This window comes from Hyaena hyaena, unplaced genomic scaffold (genome assembly GCF_003009895.1).
Source record: "Hyaena hyaena isolate Hyena2069 unplaced genomic scaffold, ASM300989v1 scaffold_47, whole genome shotgun sequence".
Classification (NCBI taxonomy): domain Eukaryota; kingdom Metazoa; phylum Chordata; class Mammalia; order Carnivora; family Hyaenidae; genus Hyaena; species Hyaena hyaena.
Window position 1 is genome coordinate 3,294,278 of NW_024080679.1, and position 24,655 is coordinate 3,318,932.

The following is a 24,655-nucleotide window of genomic DNA, read 5'->3' on the forward strand; positions in this document are numbered from 1 at the left end:
AATTTACTGTACAGATATATTCACAAAAGTACACGAAAACATGTATAGAAAAATATTCATTGCAGCACTGTTTGTAAGAGCAAAATATTGAAGCAAACTAATTATCTATGGTAGACTGGGTAAGTAAATAATGGGGCCCTGTGATATAATAACATAATATTATAGCTATATCACGTAATATTGTGCAGACATTTATTTTTTTATTTTCTTCTATGGTTGATTGTCAAGTTGGATTCCATATAACACCCAGTGCTCCTCCCAACAAGTGCCCTCCTCCATGCCCATCTCCCCCCTCCCTTTCTCCCCCACCCCCATCAGCCCTCAGTTTGTTCTCAGTATTCAAGAGTCTCTCATGGTTTGCCTTCCTTCCTCTCCCCAACTATTTTTTCCCCTTCCCCTCCCCCATGGTCCTCTGCTAAGTTTCTCCTGTTCCACTTATAAGTGAAAACATATGATATCTGTCCTTCTCTGCCTGACTTATTTCTCTCAGCATAACACCCTCAAGTTCCATCCACGTTGCTACACATGGCCAGATTTCATTCTTTCTCATTGCCATGTAGTATTCCATTGTATAGATGAGCCACATCTTGATCCATTTGTCAGTTGATGGACACTTAGGCTCTTTCCATGATTTGGCTAGTGTTGAGAGTGCTGCTATGAACATTGGGGTCCATGTGCCCCTATGCATCAGCACTCCTGTGTCCCTTGGGTAAATTCCTAGCAGTGCTATTGCTGGGTCATAGGGGAGTTCTATTGTTAATTTTTTGAGGAACCTCCACACTGTTTTCCAGAGGGACTGCACCAGTTTACATTCCCACCAACAGTGTAGGAGGGTACCCATTTCTCGACATGTGCAGGCATTTAAACAGAAGAAGAAAAAGGCTAGCAATTGGGGTAAGGATGACGACTAATGCCATGCCTCCCAAGTCCAAAATATATCAGAATACATTTGGTATGAATAAAAAGGATCTGAATAAATACTTATGTGCATATTGTATATGTATGTATTTGGTGGACACAGTTTACCTTTTCTTTTCTTTTATAAAAGGTACAAAGAGTTTAATTGGTGGTGGGTCTGTGGGGAGTGGGCTAGGAGTAGGGAGGTGGGGGGTGGCGGGATTTTGCCTTCTGGATTTTACCTTGCTGTTCTTTAATTGCTTGAAGGATTGGAAGCAGAGCTCCAAGGACTTGAACCAGGCAACAGATGCAGGAAGACAGGGTCTCCCGACCAAAGCTGAGAACACAGATGCAGCGAGACGTCAAAAAATAGGATCTCTGTATAGACAAAGGCCAGTTGGCTTGATGTTAGCGGTCACGGTGAAGCTACAAGCACCAGCAGAGGTGAACTCCAATTGGAAGCAGAGGGCTTTGACCCTCAGCAGTCTGGGGGCCAGTCAGAGCTGGAGTTAGGGGACCTTTAACGTGATCCAAGGGAGGCAGACAGCTCAGCGCGCTTGCAGTGTTAAGTGTCAGGGGTGTTAGGGGGATCTAATGGGGGGCCTGACCTCATAGTGGGGCCATGAAAAGTTTCGTCCAGGAAGCCATGTTTGGCATGAGCCGCTGAAGGAGGCATAGGAATTGTCTAGGCAATCTCAGGGACTTGAAAAATACCAGATACAGGGGACAGCGTGTAGGAACATCTGAGGGACCAGAAGGTGAGCGCATGTGGTTGTGATAGGGAAAATCTGTTGCAAGATGGCGGACCGGACTAATAGGAAACACCTGTCCCCGATTGATGACGAATGCGGAAGTAACAGGCTATAAATTGTTCCCTCGGCTGATGCTCTGGGTGGAGACCTCTGGAGAATGATCTCCTCTGAGCTCGCCGGTGTAAAATAAACCTCCTGCCTTCCAAGATCTCCGAGTGCCCCTTGGTTCTTCCGCCGGGTGATCCAGGGCAGATTCTGCAACATCTGGTTCCCTGACTGGGAAACCCAACCGCGCTGGCCCGTTGTTGCCACCGGTTTGGAAAAGCGGCGAGGCAGTGTCGGAATGAAGAAACACGAAGGAGAAAGTGCGCCCTGCCTGAATTTCGACAGTCTCCAGCTCGGTGGCCTCGGGCCGGCCTGCTCCGCCGTTCCTGACGGACTTGAGGAGACTTGGCAAGTGAGGACCTGGAACTGACGTCGGAAACTGGTAAGGCCTGGGCCCTAAATCTGTCCTGTCCTATCCACCCGTAGTGCTGGAAGGGGGAGCTGATCCCTCCCCAGACACCCCAGTGGTCTCAACCGTAGGAATTCTGTGGGAGGGAATGTAATAACCTCTGGTGTGTACATGAGTGTGAATATGAGACTCGGTCTGGCTTGCCTGCCGGGTTCGATTATGTGACTCCATGGGTGGGCACCCTTAAGGTCCCCAAAAGCCTACGGAGTCTGGGTGGGCCCATCTGCAATTCCATGGTAAACGGCCTACAGTCTATGGTTGCATTGGGATAGTTTCCGATCGTAAGTCACAAAGCTGAGACTGCTATGGCTAAGTGTCACCTAAGTTCCTTCAGGACACGGCCAGACAGGCATCTGACTGGCCTCCTCATTAGAGGGGACACCCCCACCCCTTTGTCTGTCTTTGTGACACCGCCTCACAGGAACATTATAGGGTTGGGACAGAAAAAACCCACAGTTCTTGAAACTATGATTAAGAATTTTGAGTAGGGGTTTTCAGGAGACTATGGAATTAAGATGACCACCAGCAAATTAAGGACCCTATGTGAGCTGGAATGACTTCACTTCCTGTCAGTGAGGATGGCCCTCGGAGGGAACCTTAGATGTTCCAGTGGTCCAAGCTGCATCTGGCATGTTGTTACCAGAAAGCCAGGTTACCCTGATCAGTTCCCGTATACCAACTCCTGGTTAGAGATTGCCCAAAACCTCCCACCTGGGGTCCGATTTACCTGCAAAGAACAGGGACCGGCTAGGGTACAGAGGTCCTGACCTCTGCAAATTCCCACCGGTGATCCGGAGGAAGAGCCGCTTTGCCATCGCCATATGCTCCCCTGAGACAGTCGGCATCTGACCCTCCGGCTCCCGATACTCTGACACTTCCGGACTCGACAGACCCTCTCTCCTCCAGACCAGCAGCCAGACTGCGCCCTCAGCTAGGTGCAGGTGCACTCCAGATGCCGGTATGAGAGACTGGTGTGCTGGCCGGGACGCTGGAATGAGGGAAACCTGAGAGACGTGATGAAAATGGAACCTTCCTGCTGGGAGCCGCACCGGCCTCTCTGGATGGCAGTCACAGCAAGGAAATGGCAGTGTTTGCAGCTCCTGCCATAAGAAACGAAAACTGGTATCACTTTCTGCTGCTACTGGCTCATGTTGGAAATAAGCCTGCTGGTTTTGACCAGGCCTCACAATATTCCATATCAGAACAATATACCAAACACAGAAACCTCATAAGGAAAAGCATATTCCTGCCTTTGCAAAAGAGATTTTAGATAAAAGCTCTGTGGGGGATTGTAAAAAGCCTCTTCCTATGGGCCTTGCATGTCAAAGACAATTGAGCCTGGCCCCAAGACAAAGAGCCTAATTTAGAGTTAAGGAACAAATAAGTTAACACTTACACCTTCTTCTAACTGGTGATGTATGGCAGTCCCTTCCCCAAGGCCTACATCCCACAAACACCCTCCCCTACTGGCAGCTGGGGTGAGGATAGAGAAGAGTAGCTAACACATAACCCAAAAGCAAAAGGCTAACATATTTAGGGCCCCCGTGGTGTTCACACATTCAGCATCAAATAGGTTTCCACAAACAAACCAGTTCAAAAACATTCATCCTCTTAAGAACCAAACAGAATGACTCCTGGCCTAACTATTTATGACTTAACATATTTTATCTTATTTTTTACTAAGAACATCCAGTTTTTTCTTTAGTTGTAATATTCACTCAACTATGACTGGGTTAATTCTGCAATTTGTTATCGCAAAAGGCTTCCCATTGTAAAAATTCCTTTCTCTGACCCCATGTTGCTTTTGAACCTTTAAATCAAGACACCAAAACCGACAGGTCAGAGATGCCTGCCTGGTGATCAGAAAGAATCTCCGGGCTCTCTTACTCTGTCTCTCTCTCTGTCTCTCTTTCTCTATCGCCGACACCGTCCATCCTTCAGGGACCCCTGGACCTGTCGGAGCAGGCTTCCGATACCTTCCCAGGGCACCTGGGTGGCTCAGTCAATTAAGCATCCAGCTTCAGCTCAGGTCATGGTCCCAGAGTTCGTGGATTCGAGCCCCACATTGGGCTCTGTGCTGACAGCTCAGAGCCTGGAACCTGCTTTGGATTCTGTCTCTCTCTCTCTCTGTCTGCCCTTACCCTGCTCGTGCTCTCTTTCTGTCTCAAAAAAAAAAATGGAAAAAAAAAAAAAAAAAAAAAAAAAAGGAACCTTCCAGCCTGGCCACTCCATGATGTATTACCAGCCTTTCTCCACTACAGATCTCCTCAACTGGAAACCTAACACGCCATCATATTCTGAAAAACCTCAGGCAATGATAGACCTAATGGAGTCCCTCTTCCAGACCCACCGACCAACTTGGGAAGATGGCCAACAGCTGGTCTGCACTTTAACACTGAAGAGAGATGGAGAATTCTGAGAGGAGCTTGGCAATACCTTGAGGAACACGCAGCTGCCGGGGTTGCCGATCCTGGCGCCTGGGCTAGAACTGCTGCACCTGAAGGATGTCCCACGTGGGACTTCACTACAGAAGAATAAGTCCACATCTGCCGGTACCAAGAGGCTCTCCTCCGAGGATCCAAACAGAGGTTAGAAGCCTCTGAGTATGATGGAGATCTCCTCAATCCCCCAGCAGCAAGGGGAATCCCCTGGGGATTATTATGCGCGGCTATACGAGGCTTACTGCATTCACACCCCGTTTGATCCCGAGGCACAAGAAAGTCAACAGATGGTAAACACCTCTTTCGTGGCCCAAGCCGCCTCAGATATCCGAAGGAAGCCCCCAAAACTTAAGGGTTTTGGTGGGATGAACATCACGCAGTTGAAGAGAGCTCAAGAGGGCGTGAAGAGGTAAATGGGTGGGGTTCACGCAGTCCACTTCCAGATCGAGGTTGCTAACAAGGTCTACATGAACAGGGAGGACCCTGCTGAAGGAAGCCCAGAAAAGGATGAGGGGAAAAGGTCAGCCTCCTCGCCACTGCTTTAAGGGAAAAGAACTACTATAAAGGATGGAGGAGGCCCCACCACCAAAGGCGGGGAAGCCCAGGACCCCCTTAGCAAGGGATCCATGCGCCTACTGCAAGGAGAAAGGACATTGGAAAAATGGCTCAGCCAGGGAATGTCTCAGAAACCCAGCCGATATGTAAAAGAATCCTGCGGAAAAGACCTCCTAGGGCTAGCAGGAATAGATTCAGATTGAGGAGGACTGGGCTCCCTTCTTGGCCCCCATGAGTCCACAGTCAAAATGAAAGTAGGGGGCCAAACTTTGACTTTCATTAGATGGGCTGAAATGGAGGGGGCCACTCAGACCAAGGAAGGATAGTGGAAACTGCTAGATGGGTGCATCTTAGTCCCAGTGGCCCTTGGAGGGCATCTAGTTGGCTAATACCATCAACTCCCCCATCTAGGAAACACTGCATTGGAGGCCCTCCTCAAAAAGCAATACACCAGCCAGCTGCCAGCATTATGTTGAGCAATAAGCGGACGTTGTGTGTCTTATGCCAGGAATAACACCCGATCCTTGCTGCGACCCCTGCCAGGTGTCCAGAGAGTAGGAGCTACCCCCTTTGAAGATCTAGAAATAGACTTAACAGATGTCCAGCCAAATCGAGGGTTTAGATACCTCCTGGTAATAGTCTGTACATAATCTGGATGGGTTGAAGCTTTCCCTACCGGGACAGAATGGAGCTGGGAGGTAGCTAAAGTCGTCCTAAAAGAGATGGTCCCCTGGTTTGGCCTGCTGGCCACCATCCACAGTGATAATGGATGTGCATTTGGGTGATGGACATTATACCAACTTTAACCAACTCCCTCAGCATCACTTGGAAGCTTCACCCTGCTTACCGGCCTCAAAGATCAGGGAAAGTGGAGCGAATGAATTGTACCCTCAAGGGAAACGTAGCCAAGTTCTGTCAGGAAACAGACTTCCATGGCCAGAGCTGTTGCCCTGGCCCTCCTCCGTGCCCATTGCACACCAGGGACTCAAGGTTTCTCCCCCTTTGAACTAATATATGGGAGGTCCCCTCCATGTCTAGGGAGCCCCCCCAGGGAACCCACACCACATAGGGGGTAAGGGAATAAGAGCAACTTCAAGCGTTAGGGGCCACCCTGAATAAGTTACTACAATATACTATAGAGAGGGTCCCAGTCTCTTTAGGATCCCCTGTACACTCTCTCACCAGGGGACTCCATCTGGGTCAAAGAATGGAAGAGAGACCCTTTCAAACTACAGTGGACTGGGCTTCCCACTGTTCTTATGACCATCCCTACTGTCCTCAGGGTCACCGATATCATGGGTTCACGACTCCAGAGTCAAGAGGGCCAATCATGAGGAGACCCAAAACTGGGAAGACTGACCCAATGCTGACAAACCCACTCAAAGTATCCTTTCAGAGAGTCCTAGATTCTTAGGATCTTCAGCCCTGCTCCAGCCACACCCCAGAAGCTGATTGGTCTATGCTCGGCAGAAGCTTGAAGAATCGCTGTTCTGATAAGATTGACTGTCCTTACTCTTTGCCATCGGGTTGGCAGAGGTTACCCCAGAAACCTGGGGAAACAGCGAGCGGTTCCTGTTTTCACTCCTCTTCCTCCTATGAATAGGATGTTCTGTTGGTATTGATTGCCTCTAATCTGGGCCCCATTTGGAGCCAGTAAGAGCAGGGCACCTTCAGTGGAAGAAGCTAAAGATGACGCCCTCTAATACAGACTAGATCTTTTTAAAGGGGCATCAAAGTGGGGAATGACAGGGAAAATTTGCTGTAAGAAGGCCGATGAGACTAATAGGAAACACCTGTCCCTGATTGAGGAATGCGGAAGTAACTGACTATAAATTGTTCCCTTGGCTAATACTCTGGGCTCAGACCTATGGAGAAAGATCACCTCTGAGCCCACTTGTGTAAAATAAACCTCCTCCCTTCCAAGATCTCTGAGTGTCACTTGGTTCTTCTGCCGGGTGATCCAGACCAGATTCTTCAACACTTGGAGAAAATCCAGTGGAAAAAGATACACGATGAGAACACAAGCTAGGCAGGATGCTTACCCTATGAGACTTGGGAGCAAATGCTGGGGCGGGTGGGGGTGGGGTGGGGGTCGTCTTTGTCCCAATAGCACTGGGAAGCTTTTGGGGTTTTTTGTTTTTCTTGTGTTTTTTGTTCATTTTTGTTTTCACCTAGGAAGCTTTTGAACGGTGTTAATTTTCCCAAGACAGGATCACTTAGGGGGGAGAAAGGTGCAGGGAAGGTTCAGAGAGGAAGTTTTGAGGCTCTGGTGAAGCCCACTTGAGGGATGGCCGTGATGGGGCCAAAAGAGCTGGTGTCACGGTTGGATAGACATTTATGGGTGTCTCTTGGGATCTCTGCTTCAAGAGGACCACACCAGCCAGCCCAACTCCCATTCTGAGCTGCCTTGAAATGTGCTTGTGGGGATGGGCACCAAAAGTGAAGAGAAAACCAGGATCCACAGATCTGAACACCAGTCGTGGGAGCTGCAGACTCTGAGACCTCGGCCTGCAGCCCACATCCCCACCTGTGCTCCCGGCCTCCCTCTTCTCCCCAGAGTTGGAATACACCAAGACAGGGATTGTTTCCACGCATCAGCACTAGACTTTAATGGTGACCAGTCCCTAGAATGAGAACTGTTGTGTTCAGGGGGGTTCATTTCCTTTGCGGATATTGATTGCATTGTTAACCCCCTTTTGAGCTTCACTCTTTCCACCAAACATTAGGAACAGGACTTTCTTCTGGCAAAATTGTGAATTAGGAGAACCTGAGTCCCTGGCTTTTGAAAGTTCTCTCCTGCCTTCAGTACATCATCCCTTCTAGGCCGCAGATGTGGGAAGGCTCAGAGGCTGCAAAGGCCTGAAAATCCACATGCACACCAAGCCTTTGAATATATGTGGGTGCTCTTCTGATTGAGGAAATAGAAATTTATTTTCATGACCTACTGAATACGACATAACTTTGGTCATTGTGCATTTTCTTAACCAATAGATGTGAAAAGTCTAACCTGTTATGTGGGTGGGGGAGGGGGTCTGTGGGTTTTATTATTATTTTTTTAAAGGAGGTCATTATACTTCTAGTCTAGGGAAAAGGATCTGGTATAGTGGGTTGGTGTGTTATTCATTCAATAGTTATTGCATGCTTCCTGTGTGCAGAGCCACAGAGACACTCATGAATGAAACACAAATGCTAAGCCCATGCTAAGCCCTAGAGATACTCATGAATGAAACAAAAATAGTCTCTGTTCTCAAGAAATGTAGAGTCTGGTGGGAGATAGAAGCCAGTCAACAGTAGTAGTTTTAAGCAGAAGATAAAGTTGAGTGTTAGGACTCGGACATGATGTTACTCCTTCCTCAGGGTTCTGCATATTGAAAGAGGAGCTTCAAGAGGGGCATACACATTTACACAAAGGTCTCAATTTCTGCTGATGGGATATTCAGGAAATATCTTGGCCAACTGCAGAAAGCCATTTAAATAGCTTGACTGGGGGGCGCCTGGGTGGCTTAGTCGGTTAAGTGTCCGACTTTTGCTTAGGTCATGATCTCGCAGTTCGTGGGTTCGAGCCCCGCGTCGGGCTCTGTGCTGACTGCCAGCTCAGAGCCTGGAGCCTATTTCAGAGTCTGTATCTCCCTCTCTCTCTGACCCTCCCCTGCTCACGCTGTCTCTCTCTTAGAAATAAATAAAAATATTTAAAAAAAAAATAGCTTGACTGGAAGACAAATCAGAACCCTTGCTAAGAGAATAAAATAGTATCCAGACTATACATGTTAATAACCAATATCATCAATATACTAGCCATTTAGTGTCTGATATTGATCTATGGGCTCTGCCTGTGTGGAGGACTCTGTTCAAATATTTAAAGATATATGTCTGATGACTGCATCTGTGATTCTATTAAAAGGTCAAAATAATGCTTATTGGGTCTGGAATGATGCTAGAGTTTGGGGGCTATTAGCCCATTGTTGGAATTTGAGCCTGACACGCACAGCAAGGAAAGCCCAGTGATAAAATTGCCAATAATAGAAATAGAAGCCAAAATATATTTTTTTTAATGAAAAAGGATTTGGGACCTAGCTGGCTTGTAAGAGCTAGCACGTGGGAGTAGAGCATCACGTGTTGCTGTGTTAATAACACATGGTATGGGCTTTCTTCCTTACACCATCACGCTCCTTCAACAATAATCGAAATTGTCCTGAAAGGTGTTCTTCCTAGTTGATAGGACTTAAAGTGTATTTTGTCGTTAATGATTATCATGTTGGAAGGTATCCACAAGACTCCCCCTGGGGCCCTATGTGCCAAGGCACGTGCTCCCAAGGGAGGCTCATCTGAGTACCGCTAAGTTTGGCTTGATTGGGAAAAGTATCCAGAACCTTCCATAAACCTTTTGTGTCTGTATTCATCCATTGGGTTGGTGTCCTAGCACAATTTAAGGGGGAAGAAGAATGTTTCAGCCACTCATCATAAGGCAGAGAAGTCGATTTCTATGACAATACTATAACCTTTGCTATGACGCATCCCAGATCTCTGGAGATCCTCTCTGGGTGGTAAACATTTTGCTTTGTGAGGAGTTTCCCCCACTTGCCTGGCCTCCGTTTTTTTCAGTGGTGACACTCAGACTGGTTGATGTAAGCCTCCTGAAGCCCCAATATTAGGCTTTGGGCTTTTCTGATTCAGTTACTCCGTGGCAAGTATATTGTGTTGCCCATCCTCTCCTCCTAGCTTCCCTTCCTTCCCTTCTCCTTTCACGATGTCAGTCCCTTGGAGTGGCTGTATGTTTCCAGCCAGGTGGGGCAGGGAGGAGCTGTCACAGGCAAGATCAAGATGCATCAGGATCCCTTAGCTGTTTTCAGACAATGGTCTGTCCTCTGGTCATTCTCTGTTGGGAAGACAAGCCATAGCCTCACCTGTCCCTCAGGAGGGCCAGACAGCCCTGGGGGGGAGGGGGCAGTTTTGGCCCCTGACACATCACACTGGTATCTAAGCTGCAAGGAAGCTGAGTGAACGTGGCTAGAAAATGGCCTGACACTGAACGAGGGTAACAGCCAGCCTTGTCTTCAGAAAGTTCAACAAAAGCCTGTCTTGGGGCGCCTGGGTGGCTTAGTCGGTTAAGCGTCCGACTTTCGCTTAGGTCATGATCTCGCGGTTCGTGGGTTCGAGCCCCGCGTCGGGCTCTGTGCTGACTGCCAGCTCAGAGCCTGGAGGCTGTTTCAGTCTGTGACTCCCTCTCTCTCTGACCCTCCCCTGCTCCGCTGTCTCTCTCTCTCTCTCTCCTANTCTGTGACTCCCTCTCTCTCTGACCCTCCCCTGCTCACGCTGTCTCTCTCTCTCCTAGAAATAAATAAAACATTAAAAAAAAAAAAAAAAAAAAAAGAAAAGCCTGTCTTTGCTGACTAGCAGACAGGGGTCAGAGGCCATTACAGGGGCTCCAATATATCAAACCCCCTTTGCAGTCTGTAGTGAGGCGAGGGGGGAGGCAAAGATGGAGGCTTCCTCTTTCAGACCTCACAATCATTTTGGAGAAACCAGATGCCTGCCAGTAGAGAAGTAATTATTACTGGTACCTCACGTGCTGTATGCTAGACAGTCAGGAGGCTACCTGAGCATGAAGATCAGCAAACCTGGGCCATTGCCTAAGAGTACTTGAGATTCATTCACGTGCTTGGATTTGACTTTCCCTTGACAAGATGCAAACATATCTTGGCATCAACTCTAAGGTTATTGTGGGTTATGGGGCATTTCTGTTGGCTTCACCCTGGCAGGATTGAGAGGTGGGTAGAGCTGGTCTCAGAGCTTCTAATGTCTCTTGTGGCAGCCACATTTCTCCTGGGCAACTCCCAGCATCTTGAAGCTTCTCTACAGACACCAGAAGCTGCCATGAGACACCATGCACAACCTAACCGTCCCACGCTGGCAACCCTCTTGCTGCTTGCCCACTGTAGAAAAATGTACTAGCTCAGGGCACATGGCGGCTCCGTCAACTGAGCGTCTGACTCTTCATTTCACCTCTAGTCATGATCCCAGGGCCATGGGATTGAGCGCTGTGTCAGGCTCTGCGCTGAGTGTGGAGAAAGCTTAAGATTCTCTTTGGGGGGAGAGGGAGGGAGGGAGAAAGCAATCTACTAGCTTTATACAGTGTTGGCAAGGGTAGGGGGAAGAGGCAGCCTCATCTGCTGGTGAGCTTATAGACCAGTACAGATTGCAAAGCAAATTATCAGTGTTACAAACGACCATATCTTTTGACACACAGCCTGCTTTTAGGAATTTCTCCTACAGATGTGTGCAAAATTATAGTATCGTTCATACAGCAAAAGATTAAAAATGTACCAAATATTGACTAGAAAGACCCTAGTCTTTCTGTCGAATAACAGAAGGTATATTCAGAGAGAAATATTCTGCAGCCATTAAAATAAAGTCAGAATTTTTTTTTAAGGAAACCTGTGAATCAGTCTCAGATCTATTGTTCTTAAAAGTTTTATTAAGTAAAAATACTGGGCTGTGTGTATAACCTATTTCAATTTCAGTAGAAACAGGGCAAAGAGTTTACTATGTCTTTATCTGTCTGGCAGGACATCCCAGAAGCTGCTTGTGGAGATGGTCAGGAGGAGAACGAGAGATGCCTGGGGTTTGGGGAGAGGTAGAAACCTCTCAGCTAAGTCTTCATCTCCAGAGGCCTCTGGTAAGTTCTAGCATCTTGGCTGATGCTGGACTCATTCGTTCACTAGGACTCTTCAAAGCGGACTAATTGAGCATTGTTCCAGCAATAAAACAGAATGGGAAAGGATCAGATAGCAAATCTGGTAAGACTTCTGACACTACGTGGGGTTGGTATTATATCCGTATGGCTCAAAACTGGAATTATAAGAGGCAGCATGCAGCAGTTGGTGGGGGGCTAGATGGAGTGCATTCACATGGGGAGGGGGGTCATGTGTATTTACACAGCATCCAGTGGCTCCCTGTTCCCTTCAGTGCACGTGACTTCCAGGAATGTGTGTGAAAGGAAGCATCCCCCTCAGAATTAGAAGGACGGAATCCTGAGTCTGGTTCTCTGCTCTCCACTTACTGGCTGTGTGACATGACTAAGGCAGCTCTCAGACCCAAGTGTCCTTGTATACAAAGTAGCCGTGATGTTTGGATGAGATGGCATATGGCCGAGGATTTGTGCGTGAGTATGTGAGCAAAATCTGCCTGATAGATAAAAGCGTTTCTCTACTTCTCCCCTTTTCCGTAGGCTTTTGGGTTTTCCCTTTGGTTTAAGGATATTACATCACTAGCACTTCTTATTGTAAGCTGTCATCTTTAGAAGCTGGCGATGCATGGCTACCAACTTTGTCTTAGAACATGGTAACATGTGCTTTCCCTTGGCTGGCACCAATGCCCCCTTTCTCTGCTGTGTCCCCCAAGTTGGTGATGTCCATTTCCTCACTATTCTGGTCATTACTTACTTTTGCTAAACGGATGTAAAGACACATTTAATTTGGCCTTTCTCTCCTTTCCCAACATAGGGGAGGCTCTTACCTCTAACTGGGTGGCTGCTTTGAACCACTCAGAGAAGCCTTCATTGAAAGAGGGACCCCACACCCCATTCCCAAGACACCATTGTTACTAGCTTCTCGCGTTGACCATGAACATAGACACATGTATGTATAGCTTAGCCACCCTTTACATACACATACAGTGGGGCCATAATATCTAGTGTTCTGAACCTTGCTTTTTTATTTCATAATGTGTCTTCGAGGTCACTTTGTATCAGTGCGCAGAGAGACTCTTGACTCTTTGGCTGAGTAATAGAATATTGTGAGATGTTAAAGGAGTTGAAGTTGTACAGAGAACTGGATATAGTTCAATAACGGAACTTTGCAAACTGCCCAAGTTGGTCTCAAGGGAGAGCACAGGGAGATGATATACAGGCCAGCTGCAAGCGGTGAGTTTGGAGGGACATTATGCTCATTCCCCATGAGACTTCTCCAAGGACTCCTTCTAGACGCCATGCATTCTGGGGGAAGGGTGGATTGTGATTTGTTGAAATAGGTCCCTGGCTCCGTTCACCTGCTATAGGTCCCAACGATGCTGCCAGGTGGCTCCCTGCCCCAGTCTGGAGCTGCATGTTTGGTTTGAGTCAACCTGCAAGGAAATTCTCCAGGGCACATCTCCAGAATTTTCTTAACCCAAACACAGCCCTCGCCTCTTGAAGGCCATTGTCCTTAGAATTCAAACTCTTTGGGCAGCTGAGTGCCCCAAAGCCGGACTTCTCCCCCTTGCTGGTGACCCGAACTTGTCTCACTGTGGGATTTGGGAGGCAGTCCCTTTAGTCGGTGTAAGAGGGCTGGGAAAGATGGAGTCCTGGGTCCTTCTGACGGGCCCTTTCTTCCAGCTGCCTTGCTCTCATCATTTTAGGGGCTTTCTTCTCCCTCTGCCTCTTCAGGGGCAGGAATCTAACTGTGGGTTTCCTCTGAGGTTGAGTTCTGGCTCCTCTGCCCCATGTTGCTTAGCCGCCCTTTTGAAAGAGGGTGATGGTCCATGACAGCCCAGCCTTTGCTCATGCAATAGGCCAGAGTGAGAAACACTATAGGTTTGATTTATAGAATGAGGGTCTCTGAATTCACTGATCTGTTGGGATGACACCATTCGAGAAGCCACAGGAAAACCTGACTCACTGTAAGCACCGGAAAGAAAACCTGATGCCTGTTTGAGGAGAAGCAAAGAAAAGTCAGCTGCTTTTCAGAGCTCAGAATACAGCAGCCCACTCAGGGCTCAGATCACCTGGCTCTCCTGCCTCTCCCTGGGTCAGGCTAAAGGCGATACCAGGCACTCTCCCAACTATCGTAACGATACTTGAATCTCACAGATGCTGCTGATAAATCAACGAGTGACTTGATTTGTTCTGAGGAGCATGGAGCCTCATGCCGGAGTTCATTCTGAAGTCACAAACACCCAGAAGCAGAAGCAGATAATTGCCAGTAACCTTCAGAAGATCGAGTTTCCAGCGATGTGCGACAAAATGACGATTTAATAGATGCAAATGTCATGCTTGAATATTTTTAGTCTTTCTTGACAGTGCATGAGTCATTTGGAATGACAGATTGCGTTCAGCGGGAGAGAACCCCATTCCTTTGCTAATTTACTTTGTACCTTTGACTCTTGTGAAGTCTCTCGGCAACATTACAGGAAGCTGCCTGGTATCTTCTGACCCCACATCACAAATCAATTTCCTGAAGCAATTCAACAGAACTGTAGCTCAGTTGCCTTTAAGGAAAAAGCAAGTACCAAGATCTGGCCCTGCCCTGTCTGCTAGGTGGACATGTCAAACTCCAGCTACCTTTCCAGCCCATTTGTTTCTTTTCCTTTAGGGCTGCTTATGATAGGAAGTCTCCCTCTCTGTCTCTCTCTATTGTGGCCTCAGACCCTGGAGGCTTTCGCTGGAGAGGCTCCATTGGCCTTTTTGCACAGGTAACAGGTGAGGGAGAGTGACAGTGTGACAGTGCTCAGTCACCTTTGCTGTCCTCTCTGCAGCAGGAGAGAGGGTCTGAAGAGCCCAGTCAGGTAGACCTGGCGTCTGTAACTTCCACAGCTGTGCCCTCAGCTTATGCCTCTCAGCTTTTGCTACTACATAATCCGATTCACTTGGGGAGATTTTTTTTTTAAATATTTTTAATGTTTTATTTATTTCTAGGAGAGAGAGAGACAGCGTGAGCAGGGGAGGGTCAGAGAGAGAGGGAGTCACAGACTCTGAAACAGGCTGCAGGCTCTGAGCTGGCAGTCAGCACAGAGCCCGACGCGGGGCTCGAACCCACGAACCGCGAGATCATGACCTAAGCGAAAGTCGGACGCTTAACCGACTAAGCCACCCAGGTGCCCCTCACTTGGGGAGATTTTTAAACTACTAACGTCTGCACCTCAGCCACAGAGATTCCGTTTTGACTCCTTAGGGCCGACCCGCACACAGTGTCATTTCTGAAGGGAAGGGGGAGGAAGGAAGGAGAAGCCATGAAGGATTCGCTTGGAAGCCCATTGAAGGAACAGATGAATCTTGTTACTGGTTTGTTCCCAGGTCCTGGCCCATCACTTGGTACCAGAAAATACTCCCGGAAAGAACCGATAAGAGGCCAAATGGATGGCTGAGAATGTGAACTAGAAAGCTTTGAAGACACGTAAGAGGCCGAATAGCGTGGTGGGCTCTGTCTGGGCTTCGGGTGAGCAGGCTCTGCTTGAGTGCCGTCATTTGCAAACTGGATGCTTTGGGCAAGGAGCCTCCCTGTCACCTGCAGAGCAGAGGAGTTTGGATCACATCATTTCTAATGTTCCTTCTCTGTTTCAAAACCCCTCTGAGTAGATGGTTGCTATGCCTACCCATGGCATCTGGCTATTTTTATTGTGCTCTGTGTGCTTCCAGTCAGCTCAGAATTGGCTTAAGCTAGAGAGCAGTTGTCCTTGAACAAGAAGCCTGGGACCGTCAAAAAGAGGTTGCCTGGCGACGGTTTGTACAGCGATGACAGACACCCAGTGTAAGGGGAGAAGGCAGAATGTTCCAGAACATTCTCTGAGGCCCATGGTGATTCCATGGTGGGTGGGTGGGTGTGTGGGTGGGGGAACACACACAAGCCTGGAGCATTTCTTTTTGGTGTGAGCTGTAGGTATGCTGGTGGAAGCACAGAGGCCCAAGCTGGCTTCAGAGACTTAAAAGTCCAAGTTGACTTTTCTCCTGACCCAACCCCCTTCGGCATTGCCTAACTCTCTCCAAACACTGCCCGACGCCTGTTTATGTGCAGATGAAGGAAAGCTCTCTGTTGACTTTATTTCCAAACCCTGCCTTTTGGAATTGACACAAGAGGGCAAACGGCTTGCCAGGGTGGACTGTCCAGTCAGCTGGCTCCAATCCCCCTCTTCCAGCTTTCTGGCTCCATCTCCTCAAACAAGCTATTGGAACAGACATGGATAACACAGATAAAAAGCAGGGCAACATGGGCTTTGAACCCCAAGGCCAAAAGGCTTATTGCAAACTGGTCAGCTTCTGTCTGTGGCTTCCAGCCCCCAGGGGTGAAAGACCAGAGCTCCCTTCCTTCCTTCCTTGAGCCCCTCCCTGTGCACGGTTGGGTCCCCATGTGTGTGTGGGGGGGAAACCTGGCGTGACCTGCTTCCTCAGTGCTCCAGGTGGCCAAAGCCTTAGGTCTGCTGAGGCTGCAGGGGACCGGGGGTGGGGGGGTGGGGGGTGAGGGGGCACGTAGCTTGGACACACGTCTCCATCAGTGCAAAGGCAGGATTCCATTCTAGTTAGAGGCGCAAACTCTGGAACCAGAGTTCTGGTCTATCTCATAATACAAGCCCTGTGACTTTAGATGAGATTTTTCTTAATCCGATCATCGCCTTTTTTCCCCTCTGAAAAATGAGAATGATGCACCTGCCTAGAAAAGCAGGATTAAATATTTAATTTCTAGGGGCTCCTGGGTGCCTCAGTTGGTTAAGCATCTGACTCTTGATTTCAGCCCAGGTCTCACGATCTCGAGGTTCGTAGGTTTGAGCCCTGCATCAGGCTCTGTGCTGCTGGCTCAGAGTCTGCTTGGGATTTTCTCCTTTCTCTGCCCCTCCTCTGTTCATGTGCATGCACTCTCATTCTCAGAATAAATAAATTTTTAAAATGTGTTATTTTTCCCCCCTATGCTTATTTTTGAGAGTGTGACAGAGTGTGAGTGGGGAAGGGGCAGAGAGAGACGGAGACACAGAATCCAAAGCAGGCTCTAGGATCTGAGCTGTCAGCACAGAGCCCGAGGCAGGGATCAAACCGGCCAACGGTGAGATCATGACCCGAACCGAAGCTGGATGCTTAACTGACTGAACCACCCAGGCGCCCCAAAATGTATTTCGAAAGCAGCTTAGAACATAGCCTGGCAAATGGGGTGTCTCAGATAAATTAGTGGGTCTCAAACTTGAACACAAATAAGAATATTCTGGAAAGAGTGCAACTGTAAATGGAGTCCATAGGGGTCCACTTTGTGGGAGGCTCTTGGCTTTTGTCCGCACCACCTGGTCCCGGTTGCTCCTGCATCGCCCAGCTTGGCAGCACGACCCTGACCCAGGGTCCCCTGCGGCAGCCCTGGCTGCCCTGTGGCCGCCATCGTCCCAGATGGCTGTCCTGGTGGGTGCTGCGAAGTTCTTCCTCTTGACCAGTGGATCCTTCAGATTTCAACTCAAGCAGTCTCTCTTCCAGGAAACCTTCCTTACCTGACTTTTGGATGCGCCTCCAGGCAGGGGCTTGAGCCCGTTTTTGCCATTGCCGAATTCAGTCTTTATAAATGTGAAAACAATCTCGGCAGGGGGGAGTGGGGGGGGGGCAAAAATCTTGTTCAATGGCAAAAACCTGACTTGAACTGACACGAGGCTTTTTATAGTCTTTATTTATTGCACTTAGTGTAGGTATTCGTATGTGTGGCTGTAGAAATATTAAAAGGTATGATGACAGCAAGCTGCCCGGGACTCTGGTCCCAAACACTGGTCCCCCGCAGTGCTACGTAATATATGGGATATATAACACGGTACTTTTCTAAAATATCTGTTACAAAAATCTACATTCCAAAATACATCTGGCCCCAAGAGTTTTGGATTGTGGATCTATAGCACCTTTTGCTCTGATTATTGGCTTTATCCTTTGCCTTGCCACCCAATGAAAATCCTAAGGGCAAAGGTTTGGTACAAATAATGACCAATTAGTATTTCTTGAATGAATGACTGAATGCATGATGTTTTTGCAGGGAAACGGTCTTTCTTATTCTCTGTGACATTCTCCACCACTCCGTGATGTTTGTGGTAGGGTTTGTAAAATTAATTTCTCATGGCTCTTTGGTTCCTCCTCCTTGGGCTCTGGACTGTAATTGGGTAGGCTGTCCCCAGGGTGGGAAGCGTAGGGCCTGGGAAGAATGTGTTTCAAAGAGCTAGACTCTTCCATTCTCCATTTATTTGAATAGGGTTTTGAAAAACAGGGAGCATTTCTGGGGCATTGGCACATCTTTAATAGAAGAACTTTCCAAGACTGGGGAGGATGAGCCAAAGGCTTCACTCCTGAGTTTCTCTTTTCCTTGTTCTCCCCCAAAAGAAAACTCTACACGTATAATATGAAAAGGAAAGGATACTCTACCAGACCCTCCCCTCCGGACTTGATAAAGGCCAAGAACTCCAGGGCAGGAAAGTGGGACAAACACTTTGGCAGGTCCCAACCAAGTTATTAGATGTGGAGAGGGTGAGGAGGCCCAGAGTTGTGAGAGGTCTGATTCCCAGCATCCACGAGTTAAAGCACACAGGCCTTTGGGATTCATGGTGACAAGGAAGGAGAACAGTCACATTCTAAGTAAAGAAAAATGGGATACTTATTAGATACTTTAAGTCCAAATCTCTCTTTGATCCAAATTGCCTATGACCACGTGCAAAGGTTGTAAACTCATGTTTGGCTGGGCAGCTAACAGGTAATGAATTAAAGTGGGCCCGACGCAGTACAGTAAGGGGGTGTGGCCAACTGGAAGGTTTCGGCTTCTATTCAGCTCCCGTCTGTTCATCAACAGGCCTTCTAAGTTTTCATAGACAGGCTTTCTAATTTTTTAAGAGAAAGTGGGAAACCTGATTTTTGCATGAACTGTTCCTTTTAAGAAAATCCTGGGAAGGCCAAGTAAAATTCATGAGTAATCAAGTTATGGCCCACCTGTCCCCATTTTGCCATGTTTGTTTCCATACATTCTGGGTGCCGGAGCTCAGGGAAGTCATGGGATCTTAGGGAAGTCAGTTTGTGAATTCCTAACATTTTATGATCGTTCTGGAGGCTGTTCTTTTCATCTGAAGCTTCTCATTCTCCCACCCAAAGGCAAAGTAGGCCTCCCCTCCTTTTCCAAACACAAACACAAGGGTGTCTTACCCATGCCCTTGGTCAGCACCCAAAGGAGACTGTTGAGAAGCCAGCAGAAGGCACTTACGAGCACCTCTGCTTAGACAGCCCAGTGTGACTGGGGGGCCTGGAGGCCACCAGGGAAATGGCCATCTCTTGAGAACCACACCCAGTGTTGCTTCTATGATAAGCCTTCGAGATCATGTCTGAAGGATGGGAAGCAGAGTGAAAAGGCAACGTGTTCATTTCCTATGGTTTTAGGCAACCAGAGGCCAAGGTGGCAGGACACTCTTTGCCGATCGGTTTCTGGTTTCAGTCTTTTGCTGACTGTCTCCTGGTTTCCTCTCCTGTTCTCTTGCCAGAGACCCCCAATGCCTTTTTCTTTCAGGCAATCAACTCGGTTCCTCTTCAGGGTCATGAGGCAGAAGATGTTCATCAACCTGGCCAACATTTGACTGTTATTCGGCGGTGGACAGAGGCAGGAGACCGTGAACATTCTCCAAACCGAAATCCAGACAACCTCCAAGCCCACTGTGACCGGAAGTTCGCCCCATTCCCCAGATCCCCATCCGGCTCCTTTAAGTCCAGCTTTCTTGAGCATCCAAGGTACGAAGAACGTGGATGAAACCCTACGCTTCCTGGTTGCTTATGGTGATGTGTAGGAAGGAGACCATCACACAACCAACCACAAGAGGCAGAAAGGGACCAGGAAGGATGGAACTGCGTGTGCTGGGGGCACTAGGAAAAGCTTTGTGAATGAAGCGACATCGGAGATGGGCTCTGAGGTTCGGTAGAGCTGGATGTTCGTGAAGGTCACTCCTAGTAGGAGAACAGTGTGGACAAAGGCTAGAGGGAGGGGTGCCGGGGGCGGGTGGGGAGACTCTCTCTGCGATTGCAGAGAGGAGCAGGAAGGGAATGCAAGTCTGGAGCCTGAACTTCGAGTGCTTGGCTGAGGAGTTGAGATTGTCCTGGGTGAGCATTGGCGGCCGATGAAGGATTTCTGCAGGGGATGCGGTGACCAGCACTGGGCTGTGTGTGAACTGGATTGGGAACCGGGAACGGGGCGAGGTGTGCAGTCAGGCGGTTACTGTCGTTACTGGGAGAGAAGTTTCCGAGGCTGGGAAGGTGGAGGTGAGGGTGTTTGCACCCTTGAGCTGGTAAGGGTGGTCCTGCTGTCCTCCACCCCTCCCCCTTTCGCCCAGCCCCAACTCTCGTCAGGCGTTTGCCCCTGATCCTGTCAGAACTTCTGCTGTCGAGATCACCGGTGACACCCTGATGGCCACTTCCAGTGGTCACGCCTCAGTCACATCTTGTGGATCTTCTAGACTCACGATGGGGTTACGTTCTGATAAACCCATTGGGAGTTGAGAATATCATTAAGTCAAAAATGTATGACTCCCCCTGAGCTACGGAACATCAGAGCTTGGCCTGGCCTCCCTTACCCGTGCTCCAAACACTGACACGAGCCTGCAGTTTGAGAATCAGGTGTTGATGATCTCGTGTGAAGCACTGACCCCGGCACTGAGGGTGAACAACAGGACGCTCTGTGGACACAGATGGTTGTCTGTGTGTCGGTCATTGACCATCGTGCTCACTGGCTGACTGGGAGCCAGGTCGCTGCCCACCCCCCACCCAGAGAGTGGTCACCAGAGAGGCCACCGCATGTCACTGGTCAGGGCATGATCGATTTTCAAACTTCCAAGAATGGTTTCTGCTGAATGCCTGACCCCTTTGCACCATCGTAAGGTTAAAAAAAAATCAGTAGGTTGAACCACAGTAAGTCAGGACTGGCTGTAACTGACACGGTCTCCCCACCTTCATAAGTAAGTTCTCCTCTCCCTGTTTCTGGAACCCCACCAGCTCCCGCTTTTCCTCCCACCTCTGGCCACTCCATTCCTGATGGTCTCACCTTCGTATCCTGGGACCCTCTTTACAAAGGCTCTGAGGGGTTTTAAATTGCATAGACATGCTGATGGCACTTACGTTGATATCTCCAGCCTGGACCCCTTTCTATGACTTTATGCCGTCAGAGGAGGAGGAAGAGGGAAAGTAGGTGGATTGGATCGGGGAGAGAAAGAGAACCAAGAATAAATGATTAGGGAGCATCATTTAGGGGAGGAGAAAAACTAGTAGGAACAGTTGGAGAGGGAGAGAATAATCAGGAAGGTGAAAGGTCATGGAAATCAAGGAGCATTGAAAGAAAGAAGAAAGGGTTGCTAGCGTTGAACGCTGTACAACGAGGAAGAATGAAGACTGGGGAAAGATTAGGAGAAGCGGCCACGCGGAGACCTGCTGTCCTATTGCCCAAATACCCCGGATGGCCTGAGCACCAGGCAGGAGTACAGTGGGAACTGGTGGAAATTTTGCACATAGCAGAGCGATATGGTCAGAGCTTTGCTGGAGGCAGGCTAACAAGAGGGCAGGTGGGCTGGGAAGGGGAGAGAAATAGAGGACACATTCTAGAAGGATAATTCAGCCATCCCAACGCAGGGAGGTCTGGAAGCTAACTTAAAGGCTGGTGGCTTCAGTGTTTCATGTGTAGAGCAAGAAAATGACTGGCCCAGGTCCCTGGGGTCCTTGGGTATCCCAGACCCTCACATTGGGTATGGCCATCTCCCTTCCCATGTCCCCAGCGTTGGGTATTTCCCAATGCCGTGGCTCTCCAGCTTCCACAGCTAATATTTGTCTCTTATCGATCCAGTCACCAGCCTGTTACTTTTTAACTGGAGTCCAGGGTTCAAAGGCCTGACTTTTGTTTAAACACTCATTACATTGGGGAGGGCATGTCCCCCTGATAATCTCGACTGATGAACAAGCAAGGATCTTCTAAGTCAACACAGACCGCAAAGAAGGCAAGAGAGGGGGGGACCGAGGGGGAAGGGTTGGAGGTTGGGGGGGAAGAGTGGGAAGGCCTACTGGCCGAGGAGCCCTTAGAATTTGTAAGCTAAATAGCTAATACAGCAAGGGCCAAACCCAAACTTTCTTTCACAAGTAATATTAAATATGTTATAAGAAACTTTTTATCAGAGAGAAACTCTTTAAAAAATATAACGACATCCTGGTGCTTCATCAGACCATTCTTGGGGATTGAGAAAGCAGCCCTCAGTCTCTGGTCCCCCATGGCCCTTCAACTCTGTTGGACAAAGGGATGTTTGCCTTGCCCGGAAGGTATCTGGAAAATATGCATTTGCTTTTGAGGGTGGAGAGAGCTCTGTCCTGCATGCAGGTGGAGACAGCGTGGCTTCCTTTGAGGGCCTGGAGTTAGGGCTGTTCCTGAGAACAGGCTGGCTTTTCAGGGGAGTGAACACATTGTACACAATGAATTTTATGGTCTGAAGCTGGCCCCTGCCCTCAAAACCCCTCCTCTACTCAGTTTGCCAATGCCTAAATGCCATCATTTCTATCTTTATTCCTTGTAGGTTAAGCCAAGCGTCACCTTTGGAATTGCTTAAAATGAAAATACTTCTGGAAGGGGTCAAGAGTTTGGTCTTATCAGTCATTTACATCTTAGTGGAAAAGAGTGTATTGGCTCTTCCCTCGGAGAGGAGGTTTGGTGGAGGGGGAGGCAGATGGGCAGGAGAGCGCAGCGGCTGAATGGCGGCTTGCAGCCAGTCTGGGCTCAGCTCACCACTCTGCAAGTCTCTTTCCCTCTCAGTCTGTTTCCTCCTGTGCAGCTTGGGCCCACTGATTCTGGCCTCATTAGGCTGATGTAGAGATCTGTGGTGCATGCCAGCAGTACTGTCCTAAGACAGTCAACTGAGCTTGGCAAATGGCAGCAAGGCCGCCATTCCATGGGGAAATTCCCTCTACAAAGGGATGCTGGAGGCCGAAGATACACTAGGGCAGTGTTCGGCTTCTTATTCCCAGACTCCTCCACCTTTCCTCTGGTTCCCGCCAGAGATTTCCCTGCCTCCCTTGCAGTGGGCAAGTGGGGATATGCCCCTTCCAGACCTGGCCTTCCTGCAGCCCTCCAGCCTCTGCCTGGAGATGCCCCAGGGGATGGCGGACCCACGAGGGGCGGTGCCTGGGTTCCTGGGCGACTTCTGGAGCAGAGTGTCACCTCTTACCTACATAAGGAGAATGAGTCTTTATCACAGTAAGCCCCTCCTGGGGGTTCCTGGTTACAGCATTAACTTGCCCTGATTGATAAAACTCCTCTCTTCCACCCCCACCGCTTAGGATGCATTAATGAGGAAGGGGGCCAGGGAGCTGGGAAGCAGTCCAGACCACCCTCTCCATCTGGAGGCACTGACAACCGACTGCAGCCAAACGTGCCTGGACCTCAGCCTGTAAGTTCAAGATGATAGTTGCATGTAAATGACCGGCTCGAACATCCTACAAGGTGACTGTGTCTATTTGAAAAGTGGATATTTTCATGTTATATATGAAATGGGGGGACACTATTTGGATATTAAACTATTGTACTTTTCATTTGTGATGACCTATGGCTTCCCACCCATTGGCTTAATGGGTTTTATGGTTCTAGGGCAGTGTAGATGCCAGCTAGAATTTAAAAAGTCATCGTAATAAATCACATGGTTCCATTTCTATGAGATTGAAGAACAGGCGAAACTAACCTATGGTGGAAAAAATTCAGAGCAGCAGTTACTGGGGGATGGGGGGAGGGCACAGGAGTGGACACTGACCAGGGGGAAACATGAAAGAACTTTCCGGGGGAATGAGAATTCAGGTTACATGGGTACACGCCTTTGTTAAAACTCCGTGAATATACATGGAAGATTAACTTCATTGTATGGGAATTTTATCTCTGTTAAAAAGGAGACAGCATATTAAAAATGGAGTCACTTGTGCCAAGACTTAATACCTGATTTAACCGCAGTCTCATTCCCCATCCCCCAACTCCCAGGAACATGACCTTTAACCTCCTAACATGGAACTTCCTGGTCAGCACTAGGAGGTAATTCACCAAGTGACCCTTTCTTGTCCCCTTAGGAGGGTGACTCGCCTGACACGATGCATTCTTTGCTAGTAATGTCCTTCCCCACTCCCACTTCAGCCTTTAAAAACCTTCCATTTTGTACTGCTCCTTGGAGCTTTTTTTTTTTTTTTTGGTTAGATTGGACGCTGCCTGATTCATGAGTCATTTAGTAAGACCAATTACATCTCCAAATTCCTCAAAAGGAAAAAAAATTTAAATGATAAAATCTAGTTAATGATAGGCAGGTTGAAGATTGGGGGCGGGGAGACTGCTGCCTGCAATTTACTTTGCAGTGCTCCGATGATCACGGTGGATTAAGGGGTAGAGAGGAATAGGATATGGTAAGCAGAGCAAAATGCAGTGGCGGAACTATGGGGTGAGGGGGTACCGGTGTTCACCAGACAATTCTTTCAACTTTTCTGAATGTTTTCATAACAAAATGTTGGAGAGGGGGGGAAAGTTGTGCTTTGGGTTTCAAGGCTGACAGTCATTAGTACTAAGGAAAATGGCATTATCAGGCTCTGTCAAGAGGCAGATTTTTGTCCATTTTTTAAAAAAGTTCACTTATTTTGAGATAGGAAAAGCATGAGTAGGGAAGGGGCAGAGAGGGAGAGAGAGAATCCCAGCAGGCTCCATGTTCAACGAAGAGGAGTCCGATGTGGGGCTCGATCCCATGAACCATGAGCTCATGAC

At 48.5% G+C, this 24,655-nt stretch overlaps 1 long non-coding RNA gene across 1 annotated transcript; it reads left to right on the plus strand.

Annotated features, from left to right (window-relative positions):
• The first annotated feature begins 1,820 nt into the window (after nucleotides 1–1,820).
• Nucleotides 1,821–23,185, plus strand: LOC120230766. The gene is made up of 4 exons (XR_005528156.1): nucleotides 1,821–2,136; nucleotides 11,726–11,835; nucleotides 19,412–19,629; nucleotides 22,443–23,185. It is a non-coding gene; the product is annotated as an uncharacterized LOC120230766 (long non-coding RNA).
• The last annotated feature ends 1,470 nt before the right edge of the window (nucleotides 23,186–24,655 follow it).